The sequence below is a fragment of the Euprymna scolopes genome, chromosome 6 (assembly GCF_053919585.1).
Source record: "Euprymna scolopes isolate OS-2025 chromosome 6, ASM5391958v1, whole genome shotgun sequence".
In the NCBI taxonomy this organism is placed as follows: Eukaryota; Metazoa; Mollusca; class Cephalopoda; order Sepiida; family Sepiolidae; genus Euprymna; species Euprymna scolopes.
The window spans coordinates 62144494-62163688 of NC_136487.1; the positions used below are offsets into that span (position 1 = coordinate 62144494).

Sequence of the window (19195 nt, forward strand, 5' to 3'; positions counted from 1 at the left end):
TTCTTTCTTTACGGCGACATTTAAAAAGATAAATTAATTTGTATCAAAATTACTAAAATTTATCTATATGAATAAATACAAAAGATTTTGTTTTAGGTTTATAAATTAATTTTTAAAAAAATTTTAAATGTGTATGAATAAATTTTTTATTTTAAATTAATGTTTCAAATATTTCAAAAAGCTAGCTCGGCGATGCGATCCCGAGCAGGCAAAGTCAGCTAGTTGAATAAAAGTTAAAAAAAAAAAAAAAAAAAAATTAAACACCCACAAATTTGGTATTTTCTTGATCGGCGTTGCCTGGATTAATAATATCTAAAATCGAAAGAAAATTATTCATTCTTTTAGAGGGATTAACTGGGTCAGATTTCGTTGGGAAAGGGACAGTTTTCCAGCCATGTTAACTATTATATAAAGGGGAGGTGAATGGCTTACATTATTATTTTCAATAGAGATGAATGGAATGGGCAGAGGTGCAAAAAGGGTGGGGGAGAGGAGCGTGGAAAAACGGATAAGGGAGAAAAGATAAAGAGATAGATAGACGGATAATGAGAAGTGGCGAAATAGAAGTTTTAATATAAAGATGTTATCCACACGTTTTAATCTCTTCTACAATAGAACGGCGGTTTACGGCATTAAAAATTAGTAACAAAATACAGTACAGTATATAATACACATGTATATAATCAAATAACATTATAAATAACACCGTAAGGTGGGGGTAAATGCCGTAACTAGGGGACAGAAAACATCGTATTCCACATCGTAACCTGAAAACCGTATCCTAGGGCCACCGTATCTCGGGGTTCTACTGTATTCTTTATAGTCTCGGGCAACGCCGGATAGCTCTGCTGGACTTGAATATAAAAAGAGAATAGAGAAGAGGAGTGTTAATTCTGATTCCATATCAAGATTAGGTTTTTAAATATAAATAAACATACTGCATTCTTTACTCGGGGGAAATAACAACACACGTTAACGCCAAACTCAGCACTTTAGAAATCAACATGTATCCCCCCCTCCACACGCACACACACACACACACACACACACCGTTAAAATAACAAAAATCCATCCTATTGGATTATCGACATGAAAAGAGAGATCTCGAGTTTAAAAAAAACTTGTATTATATTTCTTCAAAGTTTGAGAGAGAGAGAGAGAGAAAGAGAGAGAGAGAGAGAGAGAGAGAATACATTGTCAATCAATAATTATGACCTCTGAGTATTTTGACACTGCCTACAAAAATAATGTAAGTCATTTTATACATGAATAAACTTATGTAATTTTTATGAACGCACAAGAATATCCGTCCCAAGACGGGGAAAATTAGTTGCTCAACAGAACAGTTTTACACCAATTTTATGGTAATGTCACTAAATCTTGTAGATTGCGAGAAAAAAAAAAAAATCTGTGTAGGCATTAAAAATGTCCAACCAAAATCCAGCACGACTAAATGTCCAATTCGGCTCCTGCTGATTCAAACAACTTTACATGTTGTTTATATGTGACAAACAGCAAGAGCAGTCAGTCGTACATTGATCGGGCATAATTTTGGTCGTACATTTTTAGTAAAACACCTGTATACATGCAAATATATAAATATTTTTTCCTAAAATTTTACCACAAATTGTATTTCATTAAATAGATGTGCACAGTAAAAAAAATTTGTTTGCAAAAATTCCCGTTGTGTCCCCAGGAGATCAAGAGGCCAAAAATGACCTAAAATGGCCAAAAATAACACCTTTTGACTCATAGCGTTTGATCCATCCATTAGATTTTCCTGAAATTTGGCCAAAATGTGGAGGCCATTATTCTTAATATAAATTCAGTATGGGTGACCCTGGCAAAATTCTGGTTTGCATCCATCTGGGACTTTTAGGGCTAAAAAAACATTCCTCTTTGGAGCTCTTTTTTCATGTTGCTCAAAATACTTGATATGTATACCTATATAGTAGTTTTCCATGGTGCTGAATTACAAATATACATGTCTTAAGGCGTGAAACTGCACCGTTTGTCCATTTTCATTGGGATTCGGCGTTCCCAGGGGCTCAAAAGGGTTCACAAATGCCCCAAAATTGCAAAAAATGACACTTTTTACTCCATAACTTTAGCCCTAACCATTAGATTTTGGCTAAAATGTGAAGGCAACGTTGGCCCTTCACACTTCTCACATTCATCATTTCTTCACTATTTTTTGCGACGTCATCACATATACAGCACCAGAGGGCGACCACGCACGCGCGGCTTGTTACCCTTCCTGTGATCCGTACTTTTGTGAAAATCAGCGGGATTTGTGTTTTGCGATACGTTTTTTATATTCCGAAAATGCCTTCTTTTCTTGTTGTTTGTTATGCAATTTTTAGTTTAAAAAGTATGTACATTTTTTATTTTTTTATTTATTAATTCGGTGTTTTAAGATTTTAATGTATTAATTATCGTTAAAATAGTTTCAGAAAACGAATAATTATTTTTCTAAAGATTTTTAAAGTTAATTTATTCGGACTTGAAATTCGAAAAAAAATTTTTTTTTTATTTTTCACTTTCACTGTAATTTTTTTTTTTAAACACGTAAATATATATATATATATATATTACTTTTTCGAGATTAACTTTGGTCTGTTATCTTTCAAACACAGTCAAAATTTACATGCAAACTAAAAAAATCTCATAATAGGTACGTGCAAAATGAATAGCCGATGCTCAAAATGTATAAATATTTTGACCACTTTAAAATTCACCAAAAACCAGGAAATTAACCAATTTCAATGAAATTTTCAGTATTTATCCAATAATGATCACTGAATATAATGAACCCATTATTTATTTTTATTTAAATCTTCGTGGAAATGTATTATTTTGTTTAAACAAAAAACAACTTTTACTAAAGTTATAATTTTCAGTAGTAAAAAAAGAAATTAATGAATTTATTTTTGCTTTTTTATGAAAATAAAGCATCGTAAATTGTAAGAATAATAAAGAAAAATTAATTTTTTCGAGAACATTATGAAAAAGCCTCTAAATTAATTCGATATAACTCGAAGAAAACTTAATTTCTCAAACTACCGATATTATTCAATTAAACATTGTTTATTTAATATTTTCACACAAAACATTATAATTGCAAAAAATATTTCTACTTTTTTTTTTTTTTAGATTACATGTTTTGCATAATTTTTATATGTAAGATTCTAATATTTTCCTTGCTTGAATGAATGTGAAACTTTCGGCATAACGTAATTTTTATATAACCTTGAAAAATAAAAAAATAATTTAAAAGCAGGGACATAGAAGAAAAAATTAAATTAAAAATGGTAAAAATTATACAAACACTCACGATGGGAATGTGCGGATTGCACGGCTGGAAGAAAAAAATAAAACCAGCACTCTCTACCCGCCCCCCCCATCTATCTGACGTCATTTTCAGACAACCTTTTGACTTTCTGACATTTGGAGCTTCTGTAGAATCCATACCGGGACGATTTTTCGTTTGTTGTGATTCTGCGAAGCCATCTCGCGTTTGGGGGCTAATTAAGCTATTTTTTTTTTTGTACAAACAAGTTTTTTTTTTAATTTAATTCAACATATTAGGACTTTACTAATTATCTTTGAAACAGATAAAAACAAAAAAACAAAAAAAAATAATATTTATCTTTCAAATTATTTTTGCAATGAATTTATTTAAGTTCAAAATTTAGAATGTCGCCGTGATAACATTTTTCATTACAACTTTTTTTTTTCGCGTGTACAAATATTTTTTATTTTTCCTTTTGGAAATTAACTTTAGGCTTTAATCTTTCAAAATACAATGAAAAAGTAGTCGGAAACCTACAAAAAAATTGTAATAAACCGGCATTCAAAACTATGTCCTCCTATATTTTTCCCGCCATTTTTTGCTTGTACGTACCTACACGATAAGCTTATTTAGGGTTTAGAGTTTTTTCTCGGGTTTAGAGTTTTTCTTTCTTTCTTTTTTTTTTTTCGGCCATTTTTGTCTGTTCCGACACACCTATCTTTATAAAGATGGGGATTGGATGTGTACCTCCATCCCATGGCAGGAACATTTAAGACAAAGTCGGATTTGAAAAGCAAGCGTCCTAGAGAAAGAACAAGAGCACTTTGACCTGCAAAAAAAAAAAGAAAATGCCTAAGCTACCGCATCGGCATCCACCGGTAGGAACTTTTCAGACGATAAATTAACCCTCTTATCAAAGGGTGGGTTAAAAAGGCAAAGTCTGGGAGAATGGACCGCCTAGAATTGCAGAGCAGTTATTCATTGAGTAAAAGGTTTTAGGCCCGGAGCGGAGCGGCGGAGTGGAGCAGAGCACGTTTTCTTTTCTTTCTTTTATTTTTGAAAGCTGTAAATAGATAAGTGCACAAGTACCTATGACCGGCTTCCTCCTCACACTACTACTAGTATTATTCAACTTTTAACATTCACACTACTACTACTACTACTACTACTACTACTGCTACTACTACTTATTATAAACGAAAAATAGACTCCCCATCAACAGGCTGTCAGCGTCTCTTGACGATTTTATTTTCTTTGTTTACATGCTATTTATCACATCAACCATTAATATTGGCACACACTTAAATTAAAACATCCAAAACTTTTATATATATATATATATATATATATATATATATATATATATATATATATATATATATATATATATATATATATATATATATATATATTATCCATTGACACGTGTTTCGTCGTCTACGACTCATCAGAGTGGCTGAATATAACGATATTCGAAATCAGGACCCCATGATAAGAAGCCTATGGGACCACCTCGCTTGACTACTGAATGTATTGCGTTTTTATGTAGATGTTTTTATTTTTATTTATTTATTTATTCATTTATTTTTTTGTTAGTGACTCTTTGAACGAATTCAATTATTTATACGAAAGTGCATTTTTACCTAAATGGGAGTTGGGAATAATTTTCCCTTTGAGTCAAAGGGAAAATTATTCCCAACTCGCATTTAGGTAAAAATGCACTTTCGTATAAATAATTGAATTCGTTCAAAGAGTATCGCTAACAAAAAACAAATAAAAACATCTCTCTCTCTCTCTCTCTCTCTCATATATATATATATATATATATATATATATATATATATATATATATATATATATATATATATATATATATATATATATATATAGACTTGATTAATTGGGCAAGGTTGTAGGCAGAGTTTGTTTACTTATTTACTTACTTGCCTCTTTACGAGGGCAAAGTTAGACACGTGGCTGTTTTTTCTTTTTTTTTGTTTTTATTTTTTAATTTTAAATGGTGAAAACCCAGCTCTCCACAAAAAGGGGAACTCTAGATTATGATAATAATAATAAATAAAAAAAATAAAAAAATTACCTCAATCTAGAAAGATATCTCCCTCATTTAACCAAACACAAAATAGATTAACGAAACAGATACTAACAGTATTTAACATATCCCATCCGTCATTATTTCTTTATTTTTCGTCAATTTTTTGTTTATTATAAACACCCCGACCTCCCCATGTTAAGAACGGCTTTCGGAATACCCCCCCAACTCAAAACCCGTTCTTAACATGCGGAGATTGGGAAGGTGTTTATTTCGAAAGCTATTCTTAACATGGGGTGTTTATACTACGCCCTGTGGCAGGTCGTAAAAATTGACCCCCTTTTTTTTCCGTTTAAAACTTAATAAATTTTATTACTTTCCTAAGGTTTAAGTTTCGTGCGATGGATTATTTTGTGCGTGTAATTTCTTTCCGATCACTGATTGGTCAGATTTCTTTTCGAAGTCTATCGCGTCGATGCGAGTATTTGATTGGTTGTAAAAAGGTGGATGAAACAAATAGACGTCGCGGGTGGTGAGAGGAGGAGGAGGAGGAGGAGGAGGAAGAGATGGGGAGTGGGTGCGGGGGTGAGAATGTCAGACACGAGGTAACAACGTTCTTATGCTAACATGTGAGAAATTGGTCACCATCACTACGCAACTTACTACGGCCAAATATTGTCGTGCGAAAGAAAAAGGAGGACAACCCCGAAAAAGAAAAAGGGTATTTATTTGCATCGTTATTTTTCTCTTGTCCTTTTTATTTGTGCTTACAATAACACGCTTAAATACACTTTTAGGACAATTGCTAATATTGGTAAGATGAGATTTTCCTGAATCTGCCACTACACGTGTGTGTGTGTATATATATATATATATATATATATATATATATATATATATATATATATATATATACACACATATAAAATATATGAATACATACATACATACATACATACATACACACTTCTAAAAATATACATATATATAGTAAGTATGCACATTAACAGTACGTAATACATGAGTAGGGTTTGCACACAAGTGTTTCTGTGTAGCTTACTTGCCATAAGTATATTTTTATTTTATATATATATATATATATATATATTGCTTTAATATAAACTGCTATTTTGTAAACATGTGTATGCATAGAAGTTTATACTAAATAAATATACAGCTCTATTAATTAAGGAGTACTACAGCAAGCACAGTAGGATTCGTGTGTGTGTAGTATTAAAGGTATAGTTTTTATGATAGAGATTGGATAAACAATTCTACGAGTTGTAACATGTTTATATAATAGTGCTCACTAATAAGTTGTGCTGTATATTTATTAAATTTTATGCAGATATATTTGTCTGTTTTATGTCAGATATAAATAATAGTTTATGCGAAATAAGTACATACATATATACACCTTCACATTATATATAAACTTTAACTTGCTTAACTAATATATATTTATATATATATATATCTTTATTAGAAATGCACGCATATGAAATTGTCTTCCGTTTTCCTGCTTTCCAGCTGACTACAATATGGTTGTCCTCAAGTCTAACGTAAACAAGTTTTTGATGAGCCGTTCCATATAAGTTAACAAATTTACCGAATTTCTATTACTAACGATTACGGTATTGTCCAATTTCTACTGTATACTCGTTAACCCTTATCCTCGAGTGGCCTCTTGGCCTTGATATGTGATGATGCCTATGTAAATATATATATATATATATATATATATATATATATATATATATATATATATATATATATATATATACTTAAAGATTTTGATTAGGGAGACGTGAATGCACAATAGTTAATTCTATTTTTTTTTTTTTACATTAAATAACTAATTATCATTTAAACAATAGTTTAAAATATCTATTATATTGAAAAAAAAAAAAAGTAAAATTCTTAAAATGTATTTCCTTTATAAATTATATATGTGGGTTTTTTTTTGATGTTATCTATTGAAAGTAAGCTGATTGTATAATAAATAATCTTGTTTACTGGGCTTGTGTTTGTTTTGCTCCATGTGTTGGAGATAAGCCCAGTGTACTATTGGTCAAATCTGTTGGAGGCTAATCACCGAGAAGCATTCTCATTGGTTGGTTGGTAATGGTTATGCTTATCTGAAAACCGGCTCAAAGAAAAGAGTAACAGGATGAAAAAGGGATGGGAGGAGAAGGAGGAGGAAAGAAAAAGAAACTAAAGCTGTGTCAAAAGGAGAAGCAGTGAAATAACTGGTTCTAACCAGCCCCCACTTCTTTTTTTTTATTCTCTTCAAATTGTTTTCATTTCTGTGCGCGTAATTCTACACCCCATCCGCATCCATTCACCCTGTCTTGTTGCACTCAATTCAAAATCTGCTCAAATGCATTTAGAGGGAATTCCAGGTAAGGTTAAATTAACCTTTGACAGAATTCAATACTGCTTCAACATTCAGAAGTGTATGTTTCTTTCGAAAATAAAATATAGGAGAATACTCATCCTAGAATGTGAGCCAGATACGTTATAACGTTGGAGTACTGCTGTCATATCTTGGGGGCTGCTGTACGAATATCCCCCCCCCTCGGTTTTGTATTTTAGTTGTACATGCATAAAATGTTTGTTTTTACTCTGTCTATAACTAGTCCCCACATTCCAATTTTTGTTATGTGTTTAACATAACATATATACCAGCTCAATAACAATAATAAATAATTTTAATAAAAACCCTTTCACCAACAGATTCAAAATTTAAGGCAGTTTATATAACTGCCTTAAATTAAAGTACTTTTGACAACATATAGTCATTATAAATCAATTTTAACCTACCTACATTACCTCTTTTCCTCTTTGTGCCTCTTCATTTTTTTTTCTTTTGCCTGTCAACTATGTTTCCTTATTTATTTTTAATTATATTTCCAATGTGAAAACATATACTTAAACTTGATAATGACTGGATAAAGCCTTTTTCACATAATATTTTATAGTTATTATTATACTGTTGGATATTTTTCGCCCCTTTTCAACATCAAGTTGATATATGATTACTAGGGCTATGACAAGAGAATATTCTTATTGTTCTGACTCTCGAGTATATATCCGACACAGTTAATCAATTGAGAACCGCATTGTTCTATCTAAAACCAGAAGATTAACTGATAGAAGCAGCTTATCCTGCCTTGACATTATCCCCAGAGATTCTACATAGATAGAGGTGGTGAAATATTGCATATTTTGCAGTGTATTTGATAAATGTGTACATTTGTACTCGGGTGCAGTCTAGTTAGTCATTATTAGGGCTATGACAAGAGAATATTCTTATTGTTCTGACTCTCGAGTATATATCCGACACAGTTAATCAATTGAGAACCGCATTGTTCTATCTAAAACCAGAAGATTAACTGATAGAAGCAGCTTATCCTGCCTTGACATTATCCCCAGAGATTCTACATAGATAGAGGTGGTGAAATATTGCATATTTTGCAGTGTATTTGATAAATGTGTACATTTGTACTCGGGTGCAGTCTAGTTAGTTATTATTAGGGCTACGACAAGAGAATATTCTTATCATTGTTTTGACTCTCAAGTATATATCCGACACAGCTAATCAATCGAGAACCACATCACTCTATCTAAAAACATATAAGATATTAACTGATATATACTCGAGAGTCAAAATAATGAAAAGAATATTCTCTTGTCATAGCCCTAATGATTATATACATAATGACGAGTGCCAATCCTTGATTTAATGATCGTTCATAAACTTGAAGATGACTCTGACACTCATATCGATCATTGGCCTGGGTCAAATCAGAAAGCACAAAGCTTACATTTTTTTTCTCAATTTTCTTGGTATTTTGTTTTTAATGGGGATGGCGCTTCCTACTGGAGGCCAGACACGCACCTGCTATTTCAGACATACCAACCAAGAGATCTTTTTAAGATTCTAACCATCCCTTTAAGTGCAATTGTTTGTATTTCTCTTGTACTTGGTTCACTAGGTATATTCACTAGGAAGGTTTTTTTTTAATTCTTTTTCATGAATTCAGTTACTCTTATAATTACTGGAATGATGGAGATCTTCCTAAGATTCCAATTTCTTTTCATGTCATATATAAGATCCTGGTATTTCTTATCTTCTCTCTCTCTCAGCTCTGTTTAAGCCAGCATTAATAGGGACACTGACCTCAACTAAAGTTGCATCATTGTGCACTTTAACGTGACATTTAAGACCATCAACTGATTGGCACACTTTAAGATACTGAGAGTATGACAAGTTGTGATGCTGTGCTTGTTTTGAGAAAGGAAGTAGGTGCAATGCTTTCATATGATTGCACGTGATTAACAAGACCTGCTTTTGACCAATGACCGATTACACACCTCACATCTCTACAATATGTTGGCAAGGGTTCATGTTTCCTGGCTGCTTCAAAACGTTCGGCGCTCTTGTAGATCAGCACCCTCCACCGCCTACAATGAGACGCTTGGCACTTCCAAGTGTCAACAGGAATATCAAAGTATGCTAAACTTTTCTTGATACTATCTCGAAATCATACATACATACATACATACATACATACATGTAGACGTTTATAATTCAGGAATGGTATATAATAGAGACAAATTAATAAATGTCAGATTGGAATTTGGCACGAAAAGTAGATAAAAGTGACACTTTTTTGCACCACAAAAATAGGTTTCACCCTTTAAAAATAATAAAAGTTTAATATTGAAATTCTGTTGGCGTTAAACGGTGATAAAAGTTTTGTTTGTATTAAAATTAAACACAAATAGGTTTCATATTCCTGGTTATTTAATGCTGAATTGCATCATTTCGATAAAAGTTTTTATGCTTCATGTTCTTAATATCGTTAAATCTATGTGTATTCTTAATATCGTTAAATCTATGTGTATTCTGAATATCGTTAAATCTATGTGTATTCTTAATATCGTTAAATCTATCTGTATTCTTCTAAAAAACCCAGTGGATTTTACTTATTATCTTGACTTGTTTACATGCAGACTGAGTTGCACCACAAAAAGATGGGGCATTATCTCCATGTTATGGCAGGAAGATATGACACAAGAGACGAAAAGTGGGACTAAAGAGCCAGCACCACTGAGTAGGAGCACTCTGACATGCAAAAATATGCCTGGGCAACCACATCAGCGCCCCCAATAGGGGAGACTAAGACGATTAACAGTAAACTAACCCCTTTTGAAAGAGAGAAGGCAAAACCTGTAAAGGTAGACATCTTGGAACTGCACAATATTAGAAACATACCACAATAGTAAAAAGCTATTTCAGAAATGGCCTAGACTCTGCTCACTTTTGTGCCAAAGGAAAAACAAAAACTCACAGCTGGAAAGGATGAGGTCATTAATAAAAAGGGGGAAGGATAACTATGCATGATCTGTTAGTTGGTCAGTCTGTCGCACTTTAGTAAGATTGAATGCATTGATGCATTTTATTTTAAATGTGTCCAAGCATAAAAGGTGCTGTCCGTCTGTCTGTCACACTCAAGTTTGAAATTCCATTTTTAGATGCAAAAGCACATCTCTTTAAAATGCTCTGTTTTTTTTTTTGTTTTCCTGTCTATCATGCTTAAGCTTAAAATGTCATATTCAAAGGAATCTAGACATTGCTAAAAAAGGTTTTGCTGTTCATCCATCTGCCATGCTTACGTTTTAAAAAGCATCTTCATCACTAAGCATGCATATTGACAGAATTTTTCCTGAATTAGGTATGTTGCAATATTTTTTGGCATACTATGGCAGGAAAATGTGACACAAGTTGGGAAGGTGAGAGAAGAGTCAAGCCAACACCTCTAAAGAAGGAGCATTCTGGCCTAGCAAAGATTGCCAGGGTAGCTCTGTCAGTATTACTCGGTCAAGGCACCTTAGGCAATAAGCTAATGAACTTACTCCACCTGAAAGCTGCATGGCAAGGACTGGGAGGGTGGACCTCCTGGGTACTACCCAAGGCAAATACCTCAGTCAGGTAGCTAAAAGGCCACAGAAATGACCCAGTTTCTGTTTGTTTGATTGTTGAGAAATAATCCTCGATTAGAATTACTATTCAAAGCTTTCAGGCATCAAAGCAGCAAGGAGACTGACGCTACATAGTATGAGGATATGATCACAAAGATTTGGACGATTATATTTATAGCCAGAGTTATAAAAACAAATCAATCAGGTGTCAGAATCAGTGTATACTGAATCTCTTTGAAGTCTTCAGTCATAGCTTTTCATCTTGACACAAGAAGGGAACTATGCTCTGCTGATCCTGACTGGATTAATACTACCAATTTTCTATCTGGAATTCTTTACATTCCAAAGTTTGGCTAACTGGATTGATGCTGCCAATTTTTGCTTGGAACAATTACATTTAATATTAACAATTGGATAATTTTCTTTTCTCAGTGATAGTTATTTCTTTTACCATTCCTTTTTGGATGATTTTTCTTATACAAAAAAGGTTCATCACTCAAAAAGATATTTGGTTTACAATATATTGTGGCACAAGTGAGATAAAAGGAACACAGACACAATTTGACATTTTTAATTTCTATTATGAATTTAAGTAGAAGAAGAAATGTGTGTTGTAAATATTTGGGATTTGCAAGAAATTATCTCTGTAGAGATGTATCCATTTAACTAGGTTTGAATATTCTTGTCCTCTGTTATTGTATGTCTGGAGTATAAAAATACAGAGCTTTGTCTTTCTGTGCTGACATGAACCTTTGCTCGTGTTCTGCTAGGTTGTTGGTGGAGAAGCAAGAGCAGTGTTCACTTCATGAAGGCCCACAGCAAAAGAGGAAGAAAGCCTGAAATTGAAGACTTCTCGTCCCAACAGAATTCAATTACTAGCCAGTGATTGGTTGTTTTTCGACCAATCACAAACCTTGTAAGAAATAGCCATTTTAAGGATAGGTAATGTGTAAAGTCTTTTAAATATTCTGTTTGAAGATTAAGAGGACGTATCTTATGAATATTTGCTGTTTTTTGTTGTTTTTATTTTATTTTAATTTTTTTGTAACCCACAAATAATCTTGGCAGTTTATTTACCACTCGTGTATCTCTTATCATTTCCATCCAGTCTATATGGAAATTACATTAGCTACCATAAACTGAACCAAATACACAGATCTTTTTGAATGGTAATCTTGACCTTTCAAAGCTCAACAGAGAACTTGCAACCAACTGAAAAACACTCGCTTTATTCATGTTAAATTGCTTCAACTTTATGATTTATGATTTAGTGTTTAAATAAGGTTGTTATTTTAAAAAAATTCTCAAGTTTCAGTTGCTTTTGGGACAGCTCTCTTATTTTGAGTCGGAATTAGTTTTTTTTTTCATTTGCTATCCTAGTTGAGGAATAATAATATATCCTTTTTTTTTTTTTTTTTTTTTTTTTTACACAGTGATCACCACTTATCAAGGCCCGGAAGCCACTCAGGGATAAGGGTTATTGCAAGTACATTAAGTTAGGGAGGAGATTTGCTGAAGTGTTTACTTAAGGGGGCGGTTCATTAGGAATTTGTTAACATTGGACTTGAAGACATCCAAGTTATAGTCCGGAGGGAAGCAGGTAGACGGAACAGAGTTCCACAGGCGTGCAGTTCTAAGAAAGAAGCTTTGTTCATGGAATCCGCGTTTTGATTTAGGCACAGATATAGAGTGGGGGAAATTTTTCACAGTAGATTCAGCTAGACGGGTATTTTTCGTGAAAGATTGGCGAGGGGGGACCAGAGATTGGAGTTCAGACGAGCATCTGCCATGGAAATAACGATAAAACAAGGACAGGCTCGCAACGTCTCTTCTGTGAGAGAGAGGTTGCAGGGTAGAGAAAAGGGCATCCCCCACTAAGCCACGAAGTCTATTTTGTACTCTGTCAAGGCAGGATAGGCTGTTTTTAGCAGCTCCTGCCCAGATATGGCAGCAGTATTCCATCCTTGGACATACTTGGCTTTTATATAGATAGAGAATTGCATCAGTAGTGAGATATCTTCTCGAGCGCTAGAAGGATCCCACCATCTTTCCAGCGATCTTGCCAACAGACTTGATGTACGTGTTCCATTTCAGATCAGGAGTAAAGGACAAACCCAGAAGCTTGTCAAAACACGGAGCCTCACCCAGACAAGAGCCATCCATCACAATTGATGCCAGCTGGGGATCAGAGCGTTGATGATGTAAGGATAGGAGTTTGGTTTTGGATGCATTAAAGGTAACCAGCCACATCTTCCCCCACTGAACCATGCGCTCGAGATCAGAGGAGAGAGAATCAGAGAGAACTTTGTCATTTACAGCCTTTGATGTGTTGCCGTAGATGGTTGTGTCATCAGCATAGATGTCAACAAATGATTTAAGTATGTGTTTAGGGAGGTCATTGATGTAGATCAGGAAGAGAGTTGGGCCCAGGATTGACCCCTGGGGGACTCCAGCATTTATATTGCAGGCCTCCGATTTTTGTTCATCGACCACTACTCTTATGAGCCTCACTCCTATGTTTTAATTATTTACGTTATTCAACTTCTCCCACTTCTTTTTTTCGTTTGCCCTTTAATAACGTTATTCACTCTTCCTTCTACCATATAAAACATTCATGTAAGGATGAAAAGTGACAAACAATATAACAGCATCAGTTTTAGCAGTGAACTAGACACCAGCAGGTCTCAATGGTTTGCTCTGTCGATGACAAGATAATGTTTCTTTCTCACATCTTTTTTCTAGTTGAATGGATGACATCATCATTTTGTGACGTCATCCATGGTGCATGATTATTCCCTACCTCTCTGTTTCAATGTGCCTATTGCCTATGTGCCTGTGCCTATTTCATACCAACATCATACCAATAGTCTTGGACATGCTTGTCTGGTATGACAGAGTTCTTGCTCAGTTTTAGACATGGTTCTGTGCTGTTCTAGAAGGTCTATCCTCCCAAACTTTGCCTTATAATCCTTTGAGAAAAGGATTAGTTTATTGCTAATCGCCTGAGGCGCTTCTACCAGAGAAGGCATTTTATTTGTTGTTTGACCAAAGTGCTCTTCCTCTAGCATGCTGGCTTTTCAAACCCCTCCTTACTGACCTTCTATCTGATCTTCCTGTTGTAGGAGGAAGATAAATAAAATCTTTTAGTAAAATTATCTACTATGCATGCTTATCCCTACCTCTGTTTTAATGGATAACATCGCAAAATGATATCCAGTATGAACGGGAGCAAGACAACAAGTAAGATGACAGTTTTAGTAGCAATTTTGTGTGTAATCTTCTTGTATTATTTATAAAATGATCTCAACTTTTTTCGTTCTCACTACAGTTTCAATAGGAAATCGACCAAACGCTTCGAAAACAAATCTTTCACTCTCACCACTTACAGCACTTCCTAAAGCATGTTACACGAAACTGTATGTACATTTCATCCTGTTTAAAAAAATGATTACATCTTTCTTTCAAACAAAATGCCTCTCTCAATTACATATTTCTACAAAAACGATAGCAAACACCCCTACTCTCTATCCATTAAGTCCTCTCACTCGCCTCACGTCACTGTCAAAAGATTTTTAACCGGTATCATTATTTCTACAGTAACACTTCTTTCCAGGCATATGAATGTCCATATTTGCTATAAACGTAAGTACTATCAGCTTTAGATTATGTTAAAATATTATGACAGCATTACCATGTACAGATTTGTTGCATTAAACAGATGATTCATATTAATTAAATTTCTTCCTACTATCAGAAAACTATTCATCTAGATAAGTTTATAAATAAAATACAAAAATATTACTGCACTTAGACTCTTCCATACATTTATAATAATTGACAATAATGATAATATGCTCACTTTAACCCTCAACAAATAACTTATTTTCTGATTTGTTTTACCATGTCATGATATACATTTTTTATTCTGCATTTGCCCTTTTTCTCTTTTAAAATAATTAAAAAAAATAACAAAATTAACGTTAAAGTTCAATTCCAATAATATACTTAATCTTTTGATACACACCGATAAACATCTGTAATCAAGTAAGTAGGTTCCTGACACTCGGCACATCATTATTAACAATTTTCCCTACAGAAGGACAGCGTCTCTTTAAGGTCTAAGTTCTATTCCCTGACTGATGTTTCTGACAAAAGGGAGAGAATTGCTGTTTCTGGGTCAGAATCTATCCATCTTACACTTATGGTTAGTTTTTGAGCTCGAAGTTGCATTTTTTTCTTTTTTCGCTTTAACTCATTACATCAAGTGATTTCATGCCTTGTCGGGAGCGATTTCCACTTAAACAAAAATGTATGTTTTAGAGGGTATCAACACAATATTATTGCCAGTGGCAATTGTTATTTAAAATTTTTCTTTCTCTTAGACTAGTTGCCCTATCAAGGCTTGAAAATGTAGCTTATTCTGGTGTTTTCCTTCATGCATTTACTTAATTTTTATTTGCTTTCTTTTTTGCTAAACGATGTTTTTTTTTATTTTGTTTTTACAAAATGTTTTTTTATTTTCCAAAGCAAAGTAACACAGAGACTAATACAGAATTACATCATATTTTTTAAAAGATGGCAGTCGTTTGAAATTGATTCTGATCCAGACAAAGTATTTTATGGAATAGTTTAATTAGATTATATTTTATTCTTCTTAATAACATGCAATGATCCTAGAAAAACTAATGAATCAAAATCAAATATTGATACTGTAGGAAGAAAGCTATTGATGACAAAGAAATGATAGATAAACTTTATTTATATATTAATATATTATACATACATGTAGACAAACAAATTAAATTAATGACGACAAACTTAGACAATACTAATAATAATCAACTAAATAATTCCAACTATATTAATTTATTCTATTACACAACAAAATGCATATGAACTTTAAAATGGAAAAAAACTCTAAAAATACAATACATCACTTATAATAAAATAAGATTCATTATTTATAATAAAAAAATTGAAAGCATTAAACCTTGTAGTTAACAATAACTCTTTTCAGATCAAAAACACAATAGAAAAAAAAACAAGGTTAAATATCAATTTCTGTGGATTTACAGATTCATCTTACATCTCTCCGACACTAACACAGTTTGCCAATGCCTAAAAAAAAACATGGCTGCTCCCTTCTCAATATAGACACATTTTAGTTAATAATACTGTCATAGGAGGACATATATTCCTCTTATGATATGAAGAAATAATGATTTATTACACAAACGATAATATTAATTATCCAAATAATAACATAAATAAAAAATAAATATTAATATAATTAATAATTTTAACAAAATAAAAATACTTAAAATATTATATAATGATATAAAATATAATAAATTATTTAATTAAAAGAAATAACAATAAAAGATTATATAAAATAATATAAAAAGTATTACTTAAAAATTTGAATGTAAAACGTTTTTTTTTAGCGTCTCTGGAGATTTTCAAAAAGTAGCACAGAAAAAGATTCTTTTTCTGTTTTTTCTAGAAAATTCTGTAGTGATGACCATAAATAGCGAACGGTTGCTATTTATAATCAGTTATAATACAGCACTGGGATGCGTTTGTAGGCGACCAGACCTTATGACTTTGACCGAAGAAATCACAAGCAAATTCGAGTCATTAAAAAACAGATGAACTGGACAACAAGATACAAAGAAAAAAATCTCTTTCATCAATAACTGGTAAATATAGATTATTCTGAATTATATTTGACCAAAGGCATTTATATCTAAAAAAACATTACTATAAAAACAATTACTTTAATCAAAAGGGAAATAAACTAGAAAACAGAGAGTTATTCCCTTTTGCACTGCTATGATTGTAAAAAGCTTACTAGCAATTCGTTCTTTCTACTTTGTTTATTTTTCTTTTTTTTTTTTTTGTAATAAAATTTCTTTTTCAAATTATCTTTTTTTTCACTCTTTTTATTTTAATTAATATGATTGCGGCATTCCGTTACCCCTAGACAAGAACACAAAAACCGTAACAAATACAAAAATAATACCCCACAATACTAACATCAAAAGACTAAAACATTCTTGAAGACATTTTATATTAAAATTAGATACTCCACATTTAATATTAATTAGCGGGACCTGTGGAAATTCCACAGGGGACTGATTCATATGTAATATATTGGTGTTGGCATTCTGTAGATATTCAGCGTAAATGGAGACGCTCTGATATTATTGTAGTTATTTTGTTAAAACTGCAAAAGTATTTATCCAAGCTAGCAGGGACGCCCGGTGTAGCGAGGTCATAAAATATGCTTAAATATGATATTTTAATTCTTACATGTTTCGTATATATAAGTTAATGTTCTATCGATTTTTATATATTATAAAGTTGCAATTTCAAAAATAAAAAATATAGCTATATGACTTAGGTTCATCAGCTTGAATCAAAACCGAATCCCAAACTTTATATATATATATATATATATATATATATATATATATATATATATATATATATATATATATATATATATATGCTAGCAAAAGTACCCGTCGTTGACTGGGTTCAAAAACAGCCTACAGAAAATGGACTCTGATTTATGAAAGTATGATAGCTTATGAAAAGGAAGGGTTGTAAATTTGGGTTGAATTTGGGGGTATCAAAACCAAAGCAAAATATGATGAAAGTAAAAATAAAATAGATAAACCCCATAATTTATTATACCATACCTGTTCACACTGAAACACTTATCACAATATTCTGTGGATCTATATTAAAAAACCTTGTGAAACTTTGTGACATATTTCCATTCTATGGAGGTCAGGTGCGAACGAACACCCTATAATTTTATTATACCATATTTCTTCAAACTGAAACATAATTATCAAAGTATACTTACTCAGATAGATATGAAAAGTCTTTAATAAAGTTTGTGCCTATTTCCATTCTATGGAGGCCAGGCGCGAATGCAGACCCCACAATTTTATTATACCATTCCTATTTAAGTCAAAACATACTTATCAAAGTATTCTTATGTATATCTATATCAAAAACACTTGTAAACGTTTTTTTTTTAATTTTTCCATACTTTGTGGACCAGGCGTGTACACAGACCCCACAATTTCAATGAACCACCGTTCTGCCAGATCAAACATATCCATTCCTGTGTCTTGATACATTTTCTATCATTATATGTAATCAGTTTTTTAAAATAGTCAGCCATATAGGAGCCTATTCGTGACCACACACACACACACACACACACACACACACACACACACACACACACACACACACACACACACATTCAACTTTATATTATAGATATATATATGAAAACTTTAGTCCATTCGGCTATAATCGAAACCAAAACCAAAATTTATGAAGAATTCTTGAAAAAATTATTTATAAAAAAAATAGATTACTAAGGTGCCATCAGCTAAAATCGAAACCGAAACCAAGACTTATGAAGAATTCTTGATAAAATTATTATTAAAAAATCTATTGGAGTGCCATTAGTTATAATCGAAATCGAAATCAAAACCAAAATTTATGAGGAATTCTTGGTAAAATTACTTATAAACAAAAAAGATGACTTTAGTGCCATCAGATATAATCAAAACCAAAATTATGAAGAATTCTTGGTAAAATTATTTATTCCAAGAAATGGATGTATATAACAATTAAATGACCCGGATGTAAGCGTGACACAGAAAATAACACACATGCTTTCGTATTAATATATAGATTATGAAACTAGTCACAAAATTCAAGTGTCTTATATAGTAATTAAAATTAATAAATTCTTTGTCGTTAAACAATCGTCCTTTTTGAATTTTGCATGTGCTTAGCGTGTTATCACATCCACATGACTACAGAAGTTGATTTTA

General features: G+C 32.4%; 1 protein-coding gene across 13 annotated transcripts in view; it reads left to right on the forward strand.

Annotated features, from left to right (window-relative positions):
* LOC145277657 (uncharacterized) overlaps positions 1-19195 on the forward strand; it is a 301800-nt gene that overhangs the window by 111770 nt on the left and 170835 nt on the right. For 2 of the 13 annotated variants that reach the window (XM_080129285.1, XM_080129290.1), the window contains exons 1-2: positions 5938-6063; positions 12101-12272. The exons of 7 other annotated variants lie outside the window; for them this stretch is intronic. The gene's annotated coding sequence lies outside the window, so the exon portion shown is untranslated. Of the gene's footprint in view, positions 1-5856; positions 6064-12100; positions 12273-19195 lie in introns of those variants that run through there. 4 more of the 13 variants (XM_080129278.1, XM_080129284.1, XM_080129283.1 and 1 more) reach the window with 2 other exon arrangements.